Source organism: Apteryx mantelli, chromosome 1 (assembly GCF_036417845.1).
Source record: "Apteryx mantelli isolate bAptMan1 chromosome 1, bAptMan1.hap1, whole genome shotgun sequence".
NCBI classification, from domain to species: domain Eukaryota; kingdom Metazoa; phylum Chordata; class Aves; order Apterygiformes; family Apterygidae; genus Apteryx; species Apteryx mantelli.
In genome coordinates, this window is record NC_089978.1 from 190821387 (window position 1) to 190828285 (window position 6899).

The window sequence follows — 6899 nt, forward strand, 5'->3', positions numbered from 1 at the left end:
TTGAACTGAGACTGGGCAAGTCTTGGAAGAGATTTCTGTTGGGGTTAATAAACAGATAAACCTCTTCAGACTTGGGAATTCCTTGAACAGAAAATATTTGGAGCTGAAAGACCAGAAGAGAAAAAGACCAAATGGGCTTACCCTGTGCTAACTGTTTTCTAGATGTTCGCTTATAGGAACAGTTGGAGACAATACTGGACTTGAAAGATCCTTGGTTGAACTGGTGTAACCATTCATATGTTCTAAAACTCTTAAAATCCCGTATTATATTTAAATTTGTTAATCATTTGTCTGACTTGCTTTCTGTGACCACCCTCCAGCTTATTAACTTCATCTTTCTAATAAATATACTCTTGCAGATGCATTTGTAACTCAACTAGATGTGATGTTCTCTATGCAGAAACAATTGTGATGGTCGTTTCTTACAGCTTCATGATATAAATTCAGGTTTCATTTCTGTCTACTGTTGCTCCTAGTTATCTTTCAGTACTGTTACTTTCCAAGGTAAATCCTGATTCTCCATACTTGATGTTATTTTTCATTAGAAGAAATAACTTCAGTCTTGTTCTTCTTTTTCACACATGGTGGTAATCTGTTATGATCTGACTACTAGGCCTAATCTTTTGAGAGCAAGATTATAAAAATTGTGGCTAACTGGAAATAATACAATCTGAATGATAAAATCAGAATTAAAAACAGACATATATAAAGAAATAATACAAAACTTTGAGTCTTATATCTATTCCTCATATTTTTACAGTTTGCTATGAAAATGTTTGTGCAGGAAGACAGAAAATCAGGAACAGAGATTTGTTATATATCACATGTCATTTGACACCCATCCCTGGCTTGTGAAATTAGACTTGTTAAGAAGGTTTGGTCAATGGACTATTACTTATCTAAAATGACTTCAGCTAATTTGCAGAGGTTAGCAGCCAAGATGAACTTCAGCCTCCTCAGTTAATGTATTAGTAAGATATTTTCAAAGTCTTTATTACATATCTCTTAGAATTATATACATATTGTACTCTCCCTGAGAAGCCAAATACATAGATAAAAAGGCTTCTCAGAAAAGACATCCAGGTTTAAGAATCTCTTTTGTAAACTGGTTCTAATTGATTAGGCTTATGAAGCCTAGGCATTGTTCAGAAACATCTGAGATTGTCCCTCTTTTTTACTTCTTCATATACACACACGAAATACACACATAGTACCCTGTGCCACGTGGCTGTCAGGCCTTCTAGTTGCTGTGCAAAACTATGCACTCTGACTCTATACCTGTGTGATGCAGAACCTGTAAGTACAAATATATCTATACATAGCTGTGAGAGATGCAGAGTGCCAGTCAGATCAAAGGATGCCCCTGTCCCTTTCCTCATTTTTCCCTCCCCCCTGAGCCAAATAAATCTGTGTATGTCCAGAATTAGGTTTTCTTTTCAGATAGCAGCAGAGGAATGATGAACTGAGAGCTCCCATTGAACAGGGAGGGAGATAAACAAGTATGTTCTAACTGGGGAGTGCTGGAATGGAGGTGAAGAAATCCCAGCTCCCAGTGCAATAATGATGTGTCAGAAAGTATTTCTGACAAGAAATTGATTTTTTTCTTTCCCCCCTCAAATTCCATTTATTTATCATGGACTGTAATTGTAAGATTTTAATCCCCTAGGCATAGGAAGGAAGTCAATGTTTACCAACTCCTGTAGCTAATGATATACCAGAAAGGCTCAAAGTATTTTTACTTAGCAGAGAACAGCTCAGTGACAGCAGTGCAGGCCTGGAAGACAGACAGCAAACTTGGCTTTCGTACTGCAACCAACTCCAGGGGAGGGGTTCTTTGGAAGGTCACTCAGGGTTACTATTCCCTACCTCTACTGCCTGTTTAAGAGGCTGTTACCCTCAAAGTCATTGTCTGCACTGGGGGAAAAGGCAGTGGATTTTAAGGCACTCCTTAGCAGGGATTAGGAGGTTGGCTGGAAAGAACGATGAAGTCACCCCATCTCTGAATGCTGGAGTAGGTAAACAAACTCTTCAACTCTGCTTATCCTTGAGCCCAGAGCTATTTACAAGAATGAGGAAGAGAGTTAATGCAGAAACAAAACTACACAAGGATCCAGCGACTCATGGTGACTGCCAGTTCTTCTGGTTACTCAGAACAAAACAGGCATGATTTGAGAGCCGGTGCTAACAACCAGCTTGGGGTGTAGCTATCCCTCTGAAATCTTGCTTTCTGACCAGTTACACCTATGTATAAAATCACCAGCACTTTGCACATTCAGGAGCATAGAAAGGGATTCATGCAACTCTGCATGAGTGTGGTCACCTCAGAACTTGGCCAGCTGAAGTGGATTGATCAGACCTAACAGGAGCTTGGAGAGGAAGGATTTAAGTGGGACTGTGACATGGAGGATGTGCAGTATGAGGGAGAAATCTGATGCTGATTCCTGGTGTGGTTGAAAAGTCCTACAAAGTTGGTCATAGCCCTATAAGTAGGTATGGGAGATTGGAAACTCTTCAGTAAAAGCTGTGCACACCGTTCGGTGAAGAGGCTAACAATGCCTGCCTTCACTTGTTTTAATAGAAGAGGAAAGTTTTCCATGAAAGGACTTCTATGTCCTATGTCAACTTCTATGATCTGAAGTTTCCTTTCTTTGGACAAAGGGTACATGCTATGGGCCTTCCCCTTCTAGATGTGAAGGCATATTCCATGTACTGGAGGATTTAAATACAGTGAATGATTTATTAGAAAGTTTGGGCAGTTCAGGGCCTTTTCTCAAGGGTGTTGTAAATTGCCCAGAATTACTTCCATGCAAAGTATGGTGGAAACTCTCAGGTCATTGCAGGCTGACAGGGTCAGGAGATTGGTGAATTACAGGCAGCAAGGTTGGGAATTGATAAATCAGCTAAATATAGTAGTCAGCCTCTGTCTCATCTACAGGAGTATATGCCTTTATAAGCACTGTAATTGTCTGGAAATGTAGGTAGGTGATAATAGGGTTCTCTTTATCGCAAGGGTTTAGGAGAATGCGTCTGTTAAAGAAGAGGAAAAATGGAAGAGAGAGAGGGCAGTAATGTGATGAGGAGGGGTTATAGCCTGATGTCACCTCCCCACTGCATGCAAACTATTTAGAAAGGATTCTGCATTCTGTAATTCCCAAATTAATTAATAAGTAAACCATCTCCTTGGCAGCATACTTTTCTCCCTTGATCATAAGGGTAGTAAAATTGTATCCCATCTGATTATCTCTAAGTGAAAAAGAAGCATACTTTTTGGGCAGTACAGTTCATATGGGGCATATTTAAATAATAGTAAAGTCTAGGGGCAGGTTTGCTTCAGTGCTGGACATATTTACTTCCAGAACTTCTGAGCAGAGGTGACTGCTCTCAGCTGCCCTCATCTGGCTGTTTAAGGTGTGCAGATGTCCTTCAACCTCTACCGTCTTCGTCAAAGAGCCAGCGACAATAGCCCATTCCAACCTGAATGCTTTCCTTTCCAGAGTCTGCCTTGTTAGTTTGCTTAGTTACCAGCACCCAGTACCTTGGGTGTTCAGGGCCCCTTCCGCCTTGACAGCATAGGTGTAGGTCTTTTTGACCTTGAGAAGCCTTGTTCCTCTCAAGAAGTGTGCAGAAACTTACAGAGCTGAACTCTAAAAATAAAAATCATTGTCTTTCCAAATTCTAGTTCCTCATCAACAAGGCCATAAAGAAACTGTTTTGTTGAAAGTACAGAATCTTTTCTTCCTTAGGCAGTTTAGATGTGCCTGGCTCCTGCCCATTACATCTAGATCCTAGAGCAGAGCAGCAACCTGTACTGAAGGTCTAATTGAAAATGTGTAAAGCCACATGTTCCAACCGTTGGAAAAGTATTAAGAGAAATCTCTAAAAACTTATTACACTTCATATACTTGAATTATTCATATCTGGGCAGTATAGCACTTTCATATTCTTGGTTGTGATGGTTACTGAAAGATGATATTTGTAGTTCTACCGAAACCAGATAATATCAAAATGATTAGGTACCCATAATGTCTAAGCAAAGCAATATTCATGAGCCACAATCTGCACTGCTTTGTGGATCAGCCTCTTCTTCAATCAGCCTTTACTCCAGAGCCAAAGCAATGATATGCACAGCCTTTCTTCTCTAATACTCTGAGAAGGGTTGGGTGTAGGGTATGCTCTTCTGTCTGGAGATGCTCCTCTCTCCAGCAAAATGCTGGGGCATAGGAGAGCTAATGTGCAATCTGTGGGTTCTTCAGAGTGGGGAGTGAAGTGACTGTGCTAAAGGTAGCTGTACCCTCCTATCTTGCGCTGTAATTTAGTCCGTGAGCAGGTCTCATCTCCTAAAGTGAGATTGCAACAGGAGGTATCATGTCATTGAGAAAGGTGAAAGCTGCAAACTGTCTTGTTCATTTTGAGTGTCTCACCAGAAAGCATAGCCTTACAGGATCTAGTGCTGAGCAAAAAAACAACAGGTTTCATTCCATGAGGCTGGAATCATGACAAAGGACACTTCTCCCAGAATAAAAGTGCAAATTTAGACCTAAAGATAATGGAGAGTTGCATAGCCAGCTGGCCAGGAAGACATCTGAGAAGGTCTCAGGAGTTTGGAGAAAATTTGTCCAAAAGGTCATGTCTTTTCAGAGAACTGGATTCTTTATTTTAAAGAAGTCTGTGTGAAATAAAAAGGAAGATGTTTTAATTCTGAGCTCTATTATAAACAAGTACTTTCTCCAAGGGAGGTAGGTTTTCTTCTTTATAAGTTAATAATTTTCCTTAGCACTTCAGCAAAAAAAGGTGAAATACCCTCATTACTTCCAGGTTTGCATTCTGGCTTACTGAGAGGTTAAAACAAGATTCTAAGCATATTTTTGTACATAACTTCATGTACTCCTAGTGGCTTGCCAATCTTGTTCAGTTTAGAAGGACCGTTTGAATACATAAAGTTGTTTTCTAAGACTCTAACTTAGGAACAGGTCCAAAACAAGGAAGTGGTCTACACTCTCCTGAACTTTCTGTCAAGACTAATTTCAAAACTTTCTGGAATCAAGGGTATGACCTGGCAGCCAAAGGGAATAGCAACTGAGCATTAAGTAGCAAACTCTTTCTTTAAAAGTCTTAGGCACAGATATGCTGCCAACTCTTTTTATCAACTTCAAAGCTATGATACTATCAAAAGACAATGGACCATACCTGGATTTAAAATGCTGAAAGGTAACACTGAAAAAATTGATTTCTCCCTAAGTCCCCTACTGCAGCTTTATACATATACAGGACATACAGTGCATCTTTACAGACTTCACCAGCATCCTCAGAATATAAAGGCCCACAGCCTGAACTGTGCCAGCGCTGCCTTGAGGGCACTCCAAGGAGATGGGTTAGAAATGGAGTTACACTGTTCTCTGCTCCTGCTTTCTGGAGATCAGCCAGACCTTGGCATATTGGAGAGCAATTAGGGAAAACAAAACAAAACCAAAAGCAGGTCAATGTAACATCACTGAGAGTCTGGCATGAACCATTTATCCTCTGAATTAACCTTTCACACCATTTTTTGATAAAGTTGCTGTTACCCTACTCAGACAGCAGCTTTTTTTTTTTTTCCTGTGAAGAGAATCTGGGACCAAATGTTTGCTGAGGCCGTGCCAAAAACAAAGAGAAGGGAAAACAAGAATGTATCCCCAAAAGACTCAAGCAGGGGCATCTTGTCTCTAAAAGACTTAAGGCACAGGCTGCTACAGTGAGGAAAAAAACTGGCGCTCCTTTGGGTTCTCATAGCCGACACTGTCTGCATTTTCTTCTCTTTTCTGTCTGTGGCAGCTAAAATCAACACAGCGTAGGGAAGGCAGTGAAGCAGGAGCTTGACTAATTACAGAGTCTCTGCTGGTGAAACCACATTAGTTCATCTAACACAGCACAGTCTGTAGCAGTTCTTTTGCTGGCATAGTTCAGCCACATCTCCGGAAAATGTGAGCTGCCAGAAGCACTCTTCTGTTACATTAGCAAAGAAGAGGTTATTGATGTAGCTGTACTAACCTAGAGGAGGAACAGGACAGGCAGGTGGGTGAGTCCCTGTTTCCTTATCACCAGATATGGCTATATGGGCAGACGAATATCAGCTTTCACAGTGAAAGTTGAAAATGGAAGAAGGATAAGAATTTAAACATGCAACATTTGCTGTTGAGATTATCATAATAAAAAAATGCCACTTTTTTACAGATGGCATATGCATGTTAGTATGATGTTTTAATGCAGTTATTCAATTAGTAGTTGTGCAATTTAAGGTCAGCACTTTAGCGCTAGCATATATCATGCTTAACAAGTAGTCTGAAAAACTGAAACTCCAGGAAAGCAGCAGTTTCAAAGTTTTACCACTGGATGGAGACAGCACTCTAAAACTTGTGAGCAATTACTAATGGGACTGTAATGAAATCCCTTATGATGAAGAGATTGAATAGATTAGTACACACTGCAGCAACAAACAGTGGAACACCAGCTAGATTTCTGGCAGAAAATGTATTGAAGGCACATCCCTTAGATCTGTGCTTGACCTATTTTCACACTGAGGAAAGAAGCAATTTAGTTAAAAAAAAAAATTAATTCCACTCCTCTCTACACACACAAAAAACTGTGATGACACACACCAGCAAGAAACAAAAGAAGATAAAGTGAAGGTTTCTAGCATCGTCCTTATACTTCCCCAGGTCACAGTATATTTTTATCTGCCTGTCAAACCCTCCTGACAGGTTCATTGACAGCAGGATCTTTCAGCTTTGTGGGTCTGGCCTTGAGGGCTAGGTGCTGCTCGTGGCAGTTAAGGTCGCTCCAGTAATGGTTGCTGTGACATGTCTCGTCTGCAATGGAGACACTTCCCTTGCTGGAGGAGAGCAGGGAAGAAGTCACTGGGT